The sequence below is a fragment of the Pituophis catenifer genome, unplaced genomic scaffold (assembly GCF_029215685.1).
Source record: "Pituophis catenifer annectens isolate HBS135680 unplaced genomic scaffold, rPitCat1.0.hap2 SCAF_2, whole genome shotgun sequence".
Classification (NCBI taxonomy): domain Eukaryota; kingdom Metazoa; phylum Chordata; class Lepidosauria; order Squamata; family Colubridae; genus Pituophis; species Pituophis catenifer.
In genome coordinates, this window is record NW_027256882.1 from 84,857,494 (window position 1) to 84,877,105 (window position 19,612).

Genomic DNA, 19,612 nt, shown 5'->3' on the forward strand with positions numbered 1-19,612 from the left:
TCAGCCTTATTCCATTGCACACTACGTTTTGATTTTTGTTTTGCTAAGTACTGATTAGCAATAGCAATAACACTGAGACTTACATACCATTTTATAGTGCTTTACAGCCCTCTCTAAGTGCTTTACAGAGTCAGCATATTGCCCCCAACAATTTGGGTTCTCATTTTACCCACCTAGGAAGGATGGAAGGCTGAGTCAACTTTGAGCCTGGTGAGATTTGAACTGCCAAACTGCAGGCAGCCGACAGAAGTAGCCTGCAGTACTGTACTCTAACCACTGCACCACTGTGGCTCTTATTATTTCATTTTTTAATTTTTTTAAATTATATGCTATTCATGGATTCATAATATCCAATATATGTACAATGCATTCTCAACATCATTGTCTGATTGCCTATCACAGGGCAAAACTGAAATGAGTTAAAAACAAGAAAGAATGGAATCCATCTTTTCTAGAAAATGCACCAGTTGTATTTATGTTCTGATTGGTCATCTTTCCTAACTTGCTGAACTCCAGATGAATTGAACTACAATTCCTATAGTCTTCATCTCTCTTCTATAAATAAGGCAGAGAACAATTAGATATTAGGGTGGCCTAAGGGGAATTCCCCTTCAGGACACCAACAAAGTATCCTGAAGGGAAAGAGCAATTCTAATGTTAGTTTGAACATTCAGAATGACACCCAAAATGGGTAGGCGCAACATATGACATCTATAGAAGAAATTTCCATTTATAATTTTTTTGTTATAAAAACAGATTAGAGGACGTATATCAATTTTGACACCACAGATGGTTCTGTGCTTTCAGAGTTGAGAAGAGCAACCATTTTCTTTGTTCCTGAGTATTTGATGCAAAGAAGCATCAACACCTTCCACATACAATGCAGACAGTCTATAGTTTCCATTTTAAGACTGACTTTAAATTAGAGACATTGCCTGTAAACTTAACTTAGGTTAGAGACTGGCTTCTTCCCCGTGTCTTTCTTTTTGCTAACATCTTGCCTGAGGAATACTTCTAGAGAGGTCAAAAGAAAGTTTCCATATTCCATTTTCATTAAAGCCAATTATCCAGGACTCAAAGCCACTTTGCCTTGGAGAGATTCCCATCTTCATTCGAAATCTGACAGCACCCAGGTCAGCACTTCTACTACATTTTTGTTATGAGGCCAAAATATATAACTGGATATCATCAGCATAACGAAGATACCTGATCCCATGCTGACAGTTGACCTCTCCTGGGATTACATGCAGTTATTGGAGAAGTGGAATACCAAAATATAAAACAGACATCTCTAAGTAGACCTCTCTTTCCTCTCCACCTTAGACTGGTTTTGACTTCTTAGGAGAAAAGAGAGTCACCAAAGGCTGCTGCCATCACTCCAATTCTTTGATCCAGAAGGATATTATGGCTGAAGGTATGACACCATTGAAAAAGCAAGGAGGACAACAAGGTTTAGCTTGAATCTGAGTGATTTTGTCTGCCAAAAGTCATGAGAATTTTTCACAATGGCTCTTCAGGTGTTCTTGCAAATTCTCCTCATCCTTACAGGGAATAGGTTGCCTTAAAAAGGGTCAACAGATGCAATAAAAATGACAAAATATTTTCTTTTTGTCACCTAAGTCCCATGGCATAGATTCAAACACACGCTTTACCACTGATCAGTAAGAGTCCTCCAACAGCATTCTAGATACCTCCTCTGCTTAGTAGGAAGATCTAATAACCATCAGTTTTCTGGAAATGAATTTTCCAGAAGAAATACTTCTTAGAAAATTATCTGACTATAACTGGATTGATGCATCTGGAAAAAAAATAACATGAACTTTCCCTGGAACATCCTGTCTCTATTACACTGAAGTTTGCACACAAATGTCTAGAACTGTTGAACTTGACCAAATATTGCCAATTCTTTTCCGCTTATAAAAGTACTTCTCAAACTTTACTGTTCCTAGCCAGAGGTTTCTCCAAAAACAAAGGAAACAATTAATAGAACAATTGAATTATAAGGTGCCTAGAGTCATTGACTAAGATGGACGGCTATAGAAAACAAATAAACAAATAAATACATAAATAAACTTTTTCCTGAGATTATGTTGCCAAAGTTTAGGAAACATGAAATGTTTATAGGAACTGCTGAAATAGGTTTTTCTATTTGTTTATATAATCTGTCTTGTTTGGCGTTTCTACTGTCTTTATTGTGGAGGCTAAAGAAGCTTCTGGATTAGTGTTAAAGGTTTAGTCCTGAGGATTTCCAGCTACGTAGGATAGATTTTTAAATATAATGAACTGATCGCATATGAGCAGTTGCGTTTCTGCTGTCAAAGAAAGTACACTTGCTAAGTGTGCAGTTCATAATTACATTAGATCAGTTTTGCTGAATCAAGTAAGAATAATTTTAATCTGGTAGAATCACTTCAATCCAGTTGCTTGTTACCACTCTTAAAAACTCCTCTAGAAGATCGGTAAGGCAGGATTTAACTTTGCAAAATTCATGCATGTTTCCTTTTATGAAGTTTGTTCCTCATATGCTTATTTTTTCTTTATTACAATTTCAAACAATTTGCCTGGAATAGATGCTAATGTTTTTTAATGTGCCATATTAGCTACGTTCCAGTGCCTGGTACTCAGTCTGATCTGAGGAACATATTACATGTTTCCACTAAGAGGCCAACAATTTTATACAGTGCAGTTCAAGGAAAAGCTTTGCTGTTGAAGAAAGGCAATGAATGCACATTTTGTATTATATTCCTACAGAATATCTTACACAATTTTTTTCTGGAATCCCTCTTGGGCAGTATGACATTTGGACCAATTTAGGCACCACTATGAAAGTCAATATTAGTTACTGAAAACCCAAAGTACAAATAATTGTTTCTGCCAGAACACAATTTCCGATTGCATCATAAAATCTCTAAAACTGCCAGAGAAAAAATTAAGAACAAAACAAAGTAGAATTAATTCCTGGAAAGAGCTTAATCCCATATACTTTGCCATATAATTAACCAGGAACATTTGTATTTGAATAGTCACCCTTACGCCAACATAAATTAAAACATAATAACATTAAATGACCTTTAAACAGCAAATGACCATTAAACAGCAAATGAGGATACTGCCTCATCAAGAATGTGAGGAATGCCTAGAAATCTTCCTATTTCCATTACTCATAATTGAATCTAATCCTGCATGATTGGGCAGCCAGAAATTTCACTTTACAATCATGGTAGAAAAAGAAGGCAATGTTTTCTAATTTATTTTATTTATTTCATTTTATTTGATTTATATGCCGCCCTATCTCCGTAGGACTCAGGGCGACTCACAACAATAAAATATCGGAGTAAAAGCGTGTTAAAATACATGTTAACCACCACCACCCCCCAGTCCAGGCTGAACAACCATGTCTTTAAATCGCGGCGGAAGGTGTGGAGGTCAGGGGCCAACCGGAGCCCCAGAGGAAGTTGGTTCCAGAGGGTGGGAGCACCCACAGAGAAATCTCTGCCTCTAGGGGTTGCCAGTCGACACTGTCTAGCAGACGGTACCGAGTGCCCTCAGAATGTGTTTATATAAGACCTCTTTGTCATATTAAATTGTCTTTTAATCAGTCTTTGCATTAGATATTGCATTTTTTCCTTTCAGAGTGGCAATGTTGGGATATTCTTAGTTTATATTTGTTTTGCCTCAATAAACATAAATCTGTCATTTTTATGTTCTGCCTCCTTAATTTCTCCCAGTCTGCCAATTGAATATTATGTCCTATGTCCCTGGCCCACATTGTCATATTATGTTTAACTGTTTCTTCTATTAATTTGTCTCTCAAAAGGTAGTTATATGTTTTAGTAATCATTTTCTGGTCTGCTCCTAATAAAATTCTGTCCAGTTCGTTCAGATCTTTTGCAATTCCATATTTAATTTTATCCGCCTTGTATCTTGAGTATATTTGAGTATAGTGCCACCAATCAATATTTGTATCACCATTTTGGAGTTGATGTCTTGGAGTAAGTTCTCCTTCATGATTGAGTAAATCTTGGTATCTCATAATCTTTCCGATTTCAAGGGTATTTGGAAATATCAATGCCTCCATCGGGGACCACCATTTTGGTATTTTAGTATAATAAGTTTTCTTAATTCCCTGCCAAATCTTGAAGAGTGAGGCCCGAATTATGTGTCTTTGGAAGTACATGTGTTGTTTGTCTGGTTCATCCCATAGGAACGCGTGCCATCCTCGTATGAGCCACATCTTACAAGGAGAACCTCATTAAGATGTTTTATAGATGGCACTTACCACCAGCCCGACTTGCCAAAATACACCCAACCCACCTCGGCGTTGTGTTGGAAATGTAAATCAAAAAAGGGGACATATTATCACACTTGGTGGAAATGTAGGAAAGCCCAACACTATTGGCAAGATATAAAAAATATTATCGAAGAAATAATGAACATTCAAATAGAAAACAGTCCAGAATTTTTTCTATTTGGCATGATAACGGCACAACATCTTAAGGAAACAAAATATCTCATCATACATATCTTGACAGCAGCAAGACTACTGTTCGCGCAAAACTGGAAATCAGACCAACTCCCATCCAAAGACAAAATCGTTGCAAAGATAACAGAGTGTGCTGAAATGGACAGATTGACGCTGGAACTCCAGGAAAAGGAAGAAAGCGAATACTATCTTGTATGGCACCAATGGTATCAATGGCTGGAAAGGAAAATCAGCAAAAATGTAGAGGACAGAAATTAGGGTAAAGGCTTTCACAAGGAGATGAACCCATAAGAAATGTAAATTTGTAGTGAAAAGTTATAACATTGGAATCAGACATTTAATAATTACTCTTTATTAAACTATATAAGCTCAATGACATATATTCTGTTGATGACAAAAGCGTAAATGTAAAATGTTAGGTGGGTTTGTAGGTGGTGGGTTTTTTGTTTGTCTTTGTATTGTATTGTATTGTATTGTCTTTATATCTGTGTTTATATTTTAATAATAAATTTTTTTTTTAAAAAAAAACATAAATCTGACACAACATCTACAAAGGCACCTTGGAATAGATGGAGTTTGCAAAATAATAGTATTGATACTGTTTCCCAGATTTCTTATAGCTGAGCCATAACACATTCATTTTGTTTACAGTAATACTTTCTTCACTTCCTATTCTGGATCATTGTTTTTTGTCTGTCTGTCTGTCTGTCTGTCTGTCTGTCTTTCTGTCTGTCTGTCTGTCTGTCTATCTAACTATCTATCTATGATAAAATTTTGCTATTATAGACTGTTATAAGCAGAAGAGAAGACAACTGTGGATCAACTTTTGAGTGAATGATAATTTTGGGACTATCATAATTTCAATTCCAATTTTTAGCTTCTGTAGCTGGGGATTCTGGGAATTACAGTGTGTTCAAGCCATGTTGTGGAGTGACTTAAAATCCATCATACCAAACCTGCTCAATAACCAAAACATTTTCTATAAGGAAGCTGCCTAAAAAGCAATGGTGAAACAATTTTGTTACCATTGTAATTTGCAATCTATCCTCTTCTAAAGAGCTTCTAACACGTTATAAACAATAACAACTTCATTTAATAATGGTTAATTTCACTGTCTTTCCAGGGGAATGAAATATATTTAGCACTTGGGTTTAATTAACAGGGTTTTTTTTACCATGAAATAGACATAGAGCAGAGTTTCCCAACCTTTTTGGCTTTGCAGGGGGGGGAGGAGGGGGGGATGATTCCACACAGAGCTCCATTTGTGTGAGTGGTGGCACATGTGTGGCCCAGTTCCGAATGGCTCAGGGCCTGGTAGTGGGACATGGCTCAGGGGTTGGGGACTCCCCACATAGAGTAAGCAAGAGCTAATCAAATTAATGGTTCATTAAATTTTGCAATAATTTTCACTAAGGATGGCAGGGCTAATTAATATTAATAGGTGGAAATTATGGGATGTATACTTTGGCTAATTAAGAAATTGGGATGCATTTTCTAATGGTAAGAACTCTTTCGACAGTTTAACTGTTTACTGAGGGTGGATTGTGTTTGAACTGAAAATGTTTAAGCAAATATATATATATATATATATATATATATATATATATATATATATATATATATATATATATATGCCAATAATTTTTGAGGAATGCAGCTAGACGCCAAATTCTCTTTTAGTTCTCATGGTGCTATGGTGTATGTCATTGATATATAAAATGTGGTATTTTTCAGAGTATAACTATAGCACCCTTTAACAAATGTTTCCATTAGTTCAATTTCTTTCTTCTGTTCAATTTTCGATTCTTGGAGATTTCTGGACAGTCCTGCAGTTTTCTTGACAAGGTTTTTCAGAAATCGTTGCCTTCTTCCTAAGACTGAGAGAAAATGACTTGCCCAAGGTCACCCAGTTGGCTTTGATCCTCAGATGGGAGTAGAATCACGGTCTCTTGGTTTCTAGCTTAACCATTACACCAAACTGGCTCTTGATTTTAGCATCATTAATAAGTTTAGAACATAATGTCTTCTTCAAGTTGAAATTGACTTCCTGTGACTTCATGGTCACATTTCTCTAGTTTTCTTGTAGCAGTATAAAAATATCTGCCATTGTTTTCTTCCAGGATTTTTCTTTGACTTTCTAGTCTAGACTTTAGCTCAAATATTCCTGGCAGTTTCTCATTCAAATATAAACTTGGCCCAACTTAACTTTATTTTGGGGATATCAGCCAGGGCTAGAAAAGTGCTTCCATTTAACAAGCACTATTAAAATGTTGCAAACAATTTTCTTTTGCAACTATGGATTATATAATTCTCTTTTTTGTGGAATATATTTAGCCACTTCTTTATAGTCTGAAATACAAGTAATCCTCAATTTACAACTCACAACAGTTTGTTTAATTTCAAAGTTACAATGGCACCGAAAAAAATGACTTATGACTGTTTTTCACACTTAGACTTTTGCAGCATCCCGTAGTCATGTAAGCAAACATTTATATTTGCTCTATCAAGGGATTTATAAATATGTTGGGTAAAGCATATACATTTAATTACAAAATAGGGGAAATAATTAGGGCAAGGTTTGAAAAAAATGTTTCTATTGACAGATATAAAGTTTCAAAAATTAAGGTATTAAAATATATTATTTAATATATTTATTAATGAATAAGAAGTTAGAAGTTGTTCTAAGATATGCAACTTATACCTCAGTTTCATCAAATCCCCTTGTATTCTGAGAAATATGTTCCTTCCTCTTTAAGTCAAGAAGAAGTCTCTACCACTGAAGAGGAAATGACAGTTAGAAATGCCTAAGTGAAGACATAGTTGATAGAGGAAATTGAATAGTTACTGAGAGCAACAGTCTCAGAATTTGTATTGTGAAGTATTTAGGGATTTCTTTGTCATTAGCTTTGTTTTAGTTACATACCTAGAAATATAGCTAAAATGTGAATACAACCTTTTCAATTCAATTCAATTCAGAATAGGGACATTGGAGGTCTTCTAGTCCAACCCCCTGCTCAAGCAGGAGACCCTATCATTTCAGACAAGTGACTTTCCAGTCTCTTCTTAAAAACCTCCAGTGATGAAGCACCCACAACTTCTAAAGGCTAGGTGGTTAATTGCTCTCACAGTCAGGAAGGTTCTCTTTAATTCCAAGTTACTTCTCTCCTTGATCAGTTTCCATCCATTGTTTCTTGTCCTGCCCCCTGGTGCTTTGGAAAATCAGTTGACATCCTCTTCTTTGTGGTAGCCCCTCAAATACTCGAATAGTGCTATCATGTCACCCCTAGTCCTTTTTTCTAGACTAGCTATACCCAGTTCCTGCAACTGTTCATTGTATGTTTTAGTCAGTGGTGGGATTCAAGTAATTTAACAACCGGTTCTCTGCCCTAATGATTTCTTCCAACAACCAGTTTGCCAAATTGCTCAGAAAGTTAACAACCGGTTCTCCCGAAGTGATGCGAACTGGCTGAATCCCACCACTGGTTTTAGTCTCAAGGCCCTTAACAAAATTAAGGCCGCAACAAAATTATGTTTAATTTTTCTCAGTACATATATGACATGGTTAAATAGATTTTGTGTATTTAGCACAGATCCAGAAATAGCTGATGTATTACATTTAGTTTTCTTCCAAATGCTTCCTTGTTTCATCAGCAGAGCCAACACAAAAACATATGAGAAGCTGTGGAGTGACTAAAAATTTGTTAGAGTATTTTGATAGCCAGGTGCTTTCACTTCACCATCTTGATTGTTATTATTAGGGATAATTTTGCTTTGTTCATTCTATTTGATGTTTTTTTAAAATTGATCAATGACCGAAATAAAATTTTGGTCTGTCTATGGAGTGCTATTTATTGTTATGCATGAAAAAAGCTGTCCGTATGATTAGTATTCATCTTTACCAGTTTGATTTGAATCACCTGGTGACATTACTTCAGTCTAAGAATCTGCATTTGTTCCATTTGGGTCTAAGAGGCACAAATAAAATTGTGGTAGGATCATGGTAGCTTTGTTTTGCTATGACTACAACTTTTTTAAAAAAATCATTGCACTTTTAATGGATGGGATTGTGCAGGAGCAGGAATTTCTGTTACATGGCATGTAATTAGCCTCATGCAACACATTTCTACTAAGCAAATCTGATAGATACCTGTAACTATCCTGCAATTATAAAACCATGTAATTATAAAGTCAAAACATAAATTATACAGAATTATAGAACTGGAAAAGGTCATTTAGGCCATTGAATCCAACATCCCTCCTCAATGAAGCATCCCAAAAGCACAGCCCTAAAATGAATACATCCACTAAAAGGCAGCCAACTAACTCCCCTACTTATTTATTTATTTATTTATTTATTTATTTATTTATTTATTTATTTATTTATTTATTTATTTATTTATTTATTTTATCATATTTGTATACCGCCCTACTCCCGGAGGACTCAGGGCGGTGAACAGCCAAGATAAAAATACAAATAACATACAAAAGTTAAAAACTATTAAAAATAGATTAAATAATTTGGGCTCAAAAAACAAATTTAAGATCTCCAATTTATGTAAAACATTTAAAACCCAATTTAAAAGGGAAAGTTAGGCCAGACCAGCCTGTTGGAATAAAAACGTTTTTAGGGTGCGGCGGAAGATGCGTAAGTCTTGGATCCTCCGTATCTCCGGGGGGAGCTCGTTCCAGATGGCAGGTGCCCCCACAGAGAAGGCTCTCCCCCTGGAGACGTCCCCATTGTTTGGCCGACGGCACCCTGAGGAGCCCCTCTCTATGGGAGCGAACTGGTCGGTGAGAGAAGTGGCAGAAGGCGGTCTCGTACGTACTCTGGTCCTGAGCCATGGAGCGCTCTAAAGGGGGTAACCTAAACCTTGAAGCGCACCCGGAAGAACACTGGGAGCCAGTGCAGCTCGCGCAGGAGGGGGGGTCACATGGGAGCGCCACGTCGCTCCCGTCACCACCCGCGTGGCCGCATTCTGGACCAGTTGGAGCCTCCGGGTGCTCCTCAAGGGGAGCCCCATGTAGAGAGCATTGCAATAGTCCAGGCGTGAGGTGACAAGGGTGTGAGTGACCGTGCGTAACGAGTCCCGATCCAGAAAGGAACGCAACTGACGAATCAGGCAAACCTGATAAAAAGTCCTCCTGGCCACGGCCGCCATATGCTCTTCTACAGACAGCCGTGAGTCCAGGAGGACGCCCAAGTTGCGAACCCCATCTGTGGGGGCCAACGACTCGCCCCCAATAGTCAGTGATGGCACCACTATATGCTGCTCTTACTCTGAGGACATTCTTCTTAACATTAAACTGGAATTTGCCTTTATGTAACTTGAGACCACTATTTTATGTCCTTAATTTTGGAATGTGTCAGGCTAGAATAATCTCTGTAGCAGTACTATTGAAAATAGTACTAATATCAGGGGTGAAATCCAGCAGGTTCTGACAGGTTCTGGACAACTGGTAGCAGAAATTTTGAGTAGTTTGGAGAACCGGCAAATACCACCTCTGGCTGGCCCCAAAGTGGGGTGGGAATGGGGATTTTGCAGTATCCTTCCCCTGGAGTGTGGTGGGAATGGAGATTTTGCAGTATTCTTCCCCTGCCACGCCCACCAAGCCCACCAAACCAAGCCCACCAAGCCACGCCCACAGAACCGGTAGTAAAAAAAATTGGATTTCACCACTGCATAATATCCCTCTTCATTTGTCTTTCCACAAGGTAAATATATCTAAGGGAGGCCATGGTAAACTGAGACTTCATTAAAATGATGAAAAGTGTAGTCATGTCATAATGCAAACTTGCCTCCCATATATTTGTATACAATCTTGCAGTCTAAGTATAAGAGGAAGAGCTTGTATCATGACACCACAGTGTATGTTTTGAATGCCCCTTGCATGAGCACCCATGATCCATGTAGAAATAGTTCATAATTTGCAACATTTCTTGTGGTTTTCTCAGAAACTGAAACACCCACTTATAATTAGGTATTTATATAGTGCCCAGAATCTTTAGAACCGGAACAGCATATAAACAGATGAAAATGCATATATACACAAATAACACCTTCTTCCATAATGTAGCACATTCACATGAATGTTAGGAAGGGAAGGAGTCGGATTATGACATGCAATTTCATAAGGGGAGGGGGTACTTGTGTCATGATATCCTTGTCTATGTGTCATCATTCTGCTACTGTTGTTTCTGTAAGCCTCACACTTTGGGTAAACTCACCATGAGACTCTGGTTTATAGGAAGATAAGTGTATAAATATGGCATTTTTATAATTTTACACAGTTACTTGAACACAGCTCTTCCTAGTAATATCCTTCACTTTCTTTTACAATTCACTATCTTTCTTTTCACAACTTTCAACTTCATAAAAAATATGAGAATATGAGCTGATTTATAAAGGTCAAAATAGCAAAATAAATTGAAATTTAATAAAAGATGGAAAATACCATTTTGATGAATACATTATAAGATAATTTTCCACTGAGAGCCTAATCTAGGCTACAAACACATTATGGGTAATATTGCAATTGTAATTCTTTTTCCATGGGTTTACCAATGACATGACATTTGCCGGTATATAGGACTGTGCTGTTAGTAGAAATTACATTTTTATGCAAAAGTTTTCAATTTCAACCCTTAGCATCTGTAGGCTGTGGGAAATCTACTTTATATTTTAAAAAAAATCCAACTTAGTGCCTTACAAATGTGTTAAGACTATGTTTCCAAGAATTCTTATCTATTAACCATGTTAATTCAGAATTGTAATTGCAACTATACTTCCCTAACAAACTGGAGGAGGCATAGAACATACCAAGCATAGGTTGGATGCCTTAGTTAGTACATGTAATCCTCATTTAGTAACCACAGCTGGGACCACTAGTGCACTGAGTAGGTGGATAATGAAATGTCTGCAAGCAAACAACCAAATTCAGAGAGCACCAAGGACTCCCTATTTTTCCTCTAGCATCTCAAGACACCCACATACTACTTCCTCCCTCTTTTTTCTTCAGAAAACAAACAGCCCTTTAAGGAAGCTTTGGATGCAGAGGTGACTTCAAAATATCCAGGGTGTTTTTATAGATGAAGGTGGATTTGAACTCGAGTTAGGATCTTAAACCAAGCAACAATATTATACCTCAGGTTAAGAACTGCTGTAGGCTTGGGTGAGGTACGCATGTGAATGGCTGCTTTCTCCTTCTGCCATTTAAAAATCCTTTGTTTTGTTCCCTCATTCTCACTTTTACTACAGGTAGTCCTCAACTTATGACCACAATTGGGCCCAAAATTTCTGTTGCTAAGTGAAACATTTGTTAAGTGAGTTTTGACTCATTTTACCACCTTCCTTGCCACAGTGGTTAAGTGAATCACTGCAATTGTTAAGTTAGTGATGCGATTGTTAAGTGAATCTGGCTTCCCCATTGCTTGTCACAAAAGGTGATCGCGTGTTCCCGGGACACTGCAGCCGTCATAAACATGAACCAGTTGCCAAGCGTCTGAATTTTGATCCCGTGACCCCTGGGATGCTGCCAACGGTCACAAGTGTGAAAAAATGATCATAAGCCACTTTTTTCAGTGCCGTTGTAACTTTGAACGGTCACTAAACGAATGGTTTTAAGTTTAAGATGAGAACTACCTGTAAATGAGTTAAATAAGTGAACTAAATGAGAACCTGTGAAATAGGGTGGAGAAAGTGATTACATTTTCTTGAAATATAGTGTAAATATTTGTTGTAACTCGAGGACTACCTGTATTTTGTCTACTTTAAAATGGGGGGGAGGGGGGGCTAGAGATACAATGCACATACAACATAAACCTCATTGGCACGGCCTTATATTGAGCTCTGAGAGGGAACGTACTGCATTTGCGTGCGGGCTCGAAAAGATTAATGCCACTCTTGGCTGAACAGAGCCCGCCACCCGAGTTCACCTCTACTTGAGCTTGACAGCCGAGCGGCGTCATCCATTAAACTGACAGCTATCCCCTTTCCAAGTCCCGTGGCAGTTAACTCCTCCTCCTCTCCTCCTCCTCCTCCTCGCCGGTTTCCCACACTTTCTCAGCGGAATGAATCATTTATACGCCGAGCCCGACAACCAAAGCGACTTCCTCGCCTCTCCCCCGGCGAGGGAGGCCCCTCCTCGCGCTATCGGCGGCCTCATCTTCAGACGCTCTAACTAAGGTCACGGCGAGGAGCGCGCTTGCCTGTTGCATTCCACAGAAGGAGCCAGAGGATTCCCAGAAGTGCCGCTCCAAGCCCAAGCAGCCACGCTTCCAAGAATTGGAATCGACAGCTGCTGACTCCACAACCCTTTTCCTAGAAAAGCAGGGCCTGTAATTGCCTCGGGGAGGGCGAGGCAAGGAAAAAGAGGGAGAAGAGAAAAATCCCCGTCCTGAGCAAACGAGAGTTCACGGGCGGGGCTTCTTAATTACAGAAAGAGGAGGAAGGGCTTAAAAAGAAAAACAGTCAGAGTCTAGTCTAGTATAGGCTGTAGTAGAGCCTATACTTCTGCACCTAATTCAGACCCAAGTAAAACATAATTTCTTCCCTTTTCGTATTTAGGTCTGGATCCTCAGAAGCCTGAGGAAGTACGATTAGTCGGTGCCTCAGTCCCATCGTGCAAGATAGCCCGCTAGTAAAGCCTTTTTCACAATTCTTTTTACTGGAGAGGAGTTTTCAGAAAGAACTAGTGATAATACAATATATGGTGAGGCAACTAAGTATTTTTAGAGCCTGAATTTAACGGTATTATGGTCCTACACTCGAATACTTGCATATAGTGCTCCAATTGTGAAGAAGAGTTATTGTATTTTTAAAATCTCTCTTCAATTAATCTGCTGTTTTCAGCTTCTGAACATGAACAGTTTACTTGAACTGTAACGTTCTAGGTCAATAAAGTAGAATTTGTCCTAGCACTGAAGAAAAAGATCATAATAGCCATCCTTTATGCATTAAGAGATCCTTTTCTGTGTTCCACTTCTAAACTTGTTTTCAGGGAAAAGTAAAATAGATTTCAATGAAAAGAATTAATTTAATTGGCTTTAAATCAAAAGGATTTTAGACATGATGCCAACATAGATGCTTACTTAACATTTGTCAGTAATGCAAATTAGGCACAGGCTGGGACAATGTTGAACAATATCTGGGTATTTGTCCTTGGTACTTGGTAGACTTTCTCCCCAGTTTGGCTTTAGTGGGGTTTTTTTTTTAAAGAACTGGGTTCATTCAAGGCTCCATATGCCTGTAAACCATGGATCAGCATGTTAGGTGAACACAGCCTAGATATTAAAATTTTGGGTGTCTAAGCAGTTTTACGGTGAGTAGACAATGAAGAAGGTTTGGGGATCATTTCACTTAGGGAAGCCAAACATTAAAAATAATTCAACTTCTTTTCCTCTATTTTGTTTATCTGAAAATATCAGTGAGTTGAAATGTAATTGGTGAACTGAAGGATCTGGGACTGCATTGTAACTCCATCTTGTTCCCTATGTTTTGTAGTACTGTGCTAGGTGATTGATGATGTATGGCATTATCAATCACCTAGAACAGCAAGAAGCAATATTGTAGGCTGCTTTACTCAGATGAAATTATTAATTAGGAGGCAGTGTGGGAGAAAATGAGATGAGACATCATTTGTATAATTTAAGGTTCTCTTGTAAAAAGTTCACCTGAAATAAACAGATGATGCATAAAAGCCCTCCAGTTCAGCTATGTCCTTGTATTGATGCTATTGCTGATGCTTGTCCTGGAAACCTAAAATTTATTTGATTACTATTCTTCTAGCTTCCCTTTTTATTTTTTTCTTACAAAGTAATAAAGGTATTCCTGTTCGCCCATAAGAGAAATTTGTATTAATAACATGAAAGATTTTTATGTTTTGAAGATAAATTATGGTAGTCTGCATTCTCTCAAGTCAAGCTAGATGTCCCAAATATGCTTTTTCAGGAGGCAACTGGAGTTTCTTGTTTTTTCTTTTGAAGGCGTTTTGCTTCTTCAGCTCTTACAGGATAGTGGGGAATGAAGGATTATATTCCTTGCAGATAGCTGGTAATTTGCATCCTCAAACTTTTTAAACAAGGAGCCAATTCACGGTCCCTCAGACTACTCGGGAGCTGGACCAGCTGGGTGGGTGTGGATAGGTGGTCATGTGACTGGGTGGGCATGGCCAATTTAGCATTCCAAACAATACACACAAATTTAATTTGTTATGCTCTTGAGGGTAGAAAGCAGATTAGTAAAGGGATGGGCTGACCCATCAAATAACCGGAAATATTTTTCTGAAGGTTGAATTTATTTTTCAGCAAAGCAACCAATTTCCCAATACAGATTTTTTCCCCTTTTGCTCCAGTATACCTTTGAACCAGAGGTGGGTTTCAGCAGGTTCTGACCAGTTCTGGAGAACCGGTAGCAGAAATTTTGAGTAGTTCAGAGAACCGGTAGTAAAAATTCTGACTGGCCCCGCCCCCATCTTATCTCTGCTTTCGAGTTGCAGCTGATTGGGAGGAAATGAGGATTTTACAGTAACCTTTCTCTGCTATGTTCACCAAGCTATGTCCACCAAGCCACACCAACAGAACCGGTAGTAAAAAATTTTGAAACCCACCACTGCTTTGAACTGATTATTGATGATGTTAATCGAATAGGCCACAAATAGCCTGATTTATGATGGGTTTCTAAAAATTCTGTAATAATGTTAGGAAAAGGGTCTCTTAGAAGAAACAAATCCCGAAACAGTATTTCACCATGCTGCCAAATTCAGCTGAAAGCCTCTGGGAACATTTGGGCAAATTTTAAGGTCAAAATGCCCCGGAACATATTACATAATGGTCATTTTTGGGAAAAAGAAGAACAAACACAAAAAATGTGTGGTACAGCAAATTGGATGAAAAGAGTGACTTTTATGGATCCTATGGAGATGGTTGAAAATGTAGATAACTGAATTCATTGATAACAATTTCAAAACCAAAGTATTGTTTTTTTTTTAGTTTACTTTTAATTTTCCTCTGAACTTTGTAGGATTTTTAAAAGGCTATTTGTAGTTTGCTATCATTCAATAAAATCATTTCTCTGAATTTGATTTTTAGAATGTATTACTATGCATTTTAGAATATACTAGTATAAACATAAATATTTAAATAAAAAAACCTTGATGCACAATTGCTGTTCACAATTGTTCTGCAACCTTGAAAAGAGCTGAAAAAATACAGCCATCTTATTTATTTATTTACAACTGTATAAGACTGATGTAGAGGGTAAGGAAGATGACCTTCATGGGAATATTCAGAAACTATTACTTGGACAAAAGGCAGTGGAATTTTTTTTAAGCCCAGAACAATGCAATAACATTCGGAAGCGGCTTAGGCAGATCCCTCCCTAAATCACTGGAGCGTAAGGAGAACTACAGAACAGTCAGACTTGCCAAATTTTGTTATTGTAGCTCAATGCAATTAGAGTATTTGAGATTTGATTTTATGGTCTGATCTATCTGTTGGGGTTGATAGCTGCCCAACTCTATAGAGACTTTGGGAGGCATATCTTTAAAAAAAATAATAAAATACAAATTTAAAACCCCAAGCCCTAGAAAAAAGAAACCAACTATGAAAAACCAAACACACATCACTGTCTCCTACCCTTGAGGAAGGAACCTGGTTTTCAAGGTTATTTTAAATATCACTAGGGATGTGACCAAATATATCTTGAGGGGATGGTGTTCCAGAAAGCTTCCTCAGTCCCATCAAGTGGTACTGTTTAATGGATGGGACATGGTTACTGCTTACTCTGCCCAGGCTGTACAGGCTGAACCGAAGCCCTAAAAGGCACGGCTTTAAATAATTAGGCCCTATGCTATAGCCAGCTGTAGAAAACCAAGGAACTGATCTTGAGGGAAATAGAGAAGAACTGTTATATAACCCAAGAGGACTGAAACATTGCTTGAATCCTGGGAAATAAGATAGTATTTGGAAGAGATTCAGGGACGCTCCTCCCTGATTCTTTTAACATTGTATTCATGCTGCTATGATTTTTATTGCTGCTTTTACAGTACTGCTACTGTTCAAAAGTTTGTCATGTTGATTTTATACTGAATATCTATTGTGAATTCTGTGTTATTCTTGTGCAATATGTCTTAATATATGGTTTGATTAACATTGTTTTTCATTAATTAATGTAATTAATTGTAATTAATTTTACAATTGTCATGATACAAATACCCCCCTCCCCCTATATAATTGCATGCATAATCCGACTCTTTCCTTTCCTAACATTCATGTGAATGTGCTACATTATGGAAGAATGTGTCATTTATGTATATATGCATTTTCATATGTTTATATGCTGTTTCGGTTCTAGAGATTCTGGGTACTATATAAATACTAAATGTATAAATGTATCTGTAGTAGTGAAGTTAAGGGAATCACTCCTGGAAAAAAAGGAGTAACCAACATTTAAAACTGCACAACTTGATGGACCCAAAGCAGCATGGTTTTACTCAGGACAGATCATGTCAAACTAATCTGATTTGACTTTTTAAATTATGTCACAAATATATTGGACAAAGTAGTGCTGTGGACATAGTCTATCTTGACTTTAGCAAAGCATTTGATATAGTTCCACATTATGAGCTCATTAAAAAGTTGTACAGACTAGGAATTAACCATTGATCAATGGATAGGAAGTTGACTCAGCAATAGATCCTAGTGTATGATAGTGGGACATTGTCTAAACAGATACCTGTCACAAGTGACATGCCACAAGATCCTGTTCTGACAGAAGAGGATGTAATAGAGCATTCACAATAAAGGCAAGTTATTCCACTGATTAATTGTTCTAACTGTCAGGAAATTTCTCCTTAGTTCTAAGTTTTTTCTCTCCTTGATTAGTTTCCATCCATTGCTTCTTGTCCTGCCCTCAGGTGCTTTGTAGAATAGCTTGACTCCCTCTTCTTTGAAGGGAAAGGGGGTACCTGACTGAAACCTTTACATATATTAAGCGTGTGAATATGTTCTAGAAGATGGTATTTTCAATATTAAGCAAAAATAAAGAACACAGGGCATAACTTCAAACAGACAGGAGGGAAGTTCAAAAGTAATGTTACAAAGTATTACTTCTCAGAAAGAATGGTGGAAGCTTGGAACCAACTTCCAGCGGAGGTAGTGGGTCAATCATCATAAACATGTTTAAACAAGTTTGGGATAAATGAGATGTCTATTATTTCACAAAAATTAATAAATACATAAATATAAAATCAATAATAAAAATTCTATTCTTTGTTTTCAATCACTCTATATTTGCAATGGATAAACACTTTTTTTCCTAGTAGTTCTGCAGCTCCTGGCGCTGGTTGCCCAGCCAGCAATCCTGAGTCCCATAGCCCATTTTCACCAGATATCGAGGAATTCCAACATCTAGTGCAGACCTTGTTAACCCGGGTGACATCCGAGTCAGTATGGGTTTTTGAAATTTAGGTCTCACTGTATTTTTTTTAATAGGAGAGAAACTCTTTGTCTGACTCCTCTGATGAGACCTGTTCAATATGGCTGAACCTCTGGTATAGCTCTTATCTTCCTCAGAGTACAGAAGCCCCACAACCACATCAAGGGATTCAAATAGACAGGCAACTGCCACATAACACCGCAGACCTAACAATTGTCAAAGAAAGACAAAAAAAGTCTGGATAGTGGATATGGCAGTATCTGGAGATAGCAGAAGAGAAGAGAGAGAACTGGAGAAGATAACAAAATACAAAGACCTACAAATAGAAATAGAACAACTGGCAAAGTCAAGCAAGGGTAATAATAGTAATAGGTGCCTTGGGTGCCATCCTAAAACAACTGGAGCAGCACTTCAACACCATTGGCACTGACAAATTCGCCATCAGTCAATTGCAAAAGGAGGCTTTACTTAGAACAGCTTCCATCCTTCAACAATATCTGTAACACCATCAAACATTCAGATCTGCCTATCCCAGGTTCTTGGTAACGACTAGATAGGTAGAAAAAAAAATGTGAAACCCAGTCTGAACATCTGGCGGATGAACAACAACAATAATAAAATAAATAAAAATAAAGTAATAATTAAAAAGACCTTTGAGAGCAGAAACCCTACAACCAGAGTGTAACCTGTCAATATGTTAAAGTAGAGCCATGGTTATCATGGCCGCAGTGAAATGCCGAGCAATTCCAATATAAATATTCAAAATAACTTTTAGGACTTCTCAATCCCATATTCAAGGCCACCTCTACCAGGTGAGGATTGGAAACTGTCGGGTACAGGGTAGGCGATGCATCACCAGAATCTTCAATTTGTCTTGAGTGTTCAATCAAAATTGCAATCTGTTGTGTTGAATGGACAGGAATCCCAAGGAGAGAAATAAAAAAAATATTTATTAGACTTAAAATCACCACCCTGCAGATGGGGGAAGATTGATAAGAAAGTGGTAGTGACTTGATTATGGAATGCCCAGGGGTGGGCTTCAAAAATTTTAGCAATGGGTTCTCTGCCCAGTTGCTGGATGGGCATGGTGGACGTGACCTAGTTGGCCTCCTGCACCCCGGTGGGGGGTGGTCTTTGCCCTCCCCAGGCTCTGGAGGCTTTCCTCAAGCTTCCGGGAGGGCGAAAATGGCCTCCCCAGGCTCCGGAGGCCCTTTGGAGGCCAGAAATGGGCCCGTTTCCGGCCTTCCCGAACTTCCAGTAGGCCCGTTTTTCACCTTCCCCGAGCCTCCATGCGCGCCCTATGCTTACCTACATCCAAAACGGACTGCATGGAGATTCCTGGGGGGGGGGGAGCGGGGGCAGCCAGGAGTGGGATTTGGAGGTTCTCCGAACTGCACAGAATCTTAGCTAGAGGTTCTCCCAAACCCCTGTGAACCCCCACCAGCCCACCCCTGGGAATGTCTTAAAGGAACAGGATTACCTAGTTACTTCTTGTACTGGGATTCCAATCCAAGCATAAGAAGGATGGTCCGTCTCACTCCAATGGATGACCTTTGTCATGATCCAGTTGAGGGGAGTGGATGTGTTGCTTCTGGTTTTAGTTTTCTCAGCAGCATTCACTACTGACCATGGTATCCTTCAGGATTTCTGTGGAATCAGGCTGAAGTTGCCATGGAAACCTTGATCCAGTGCCTAG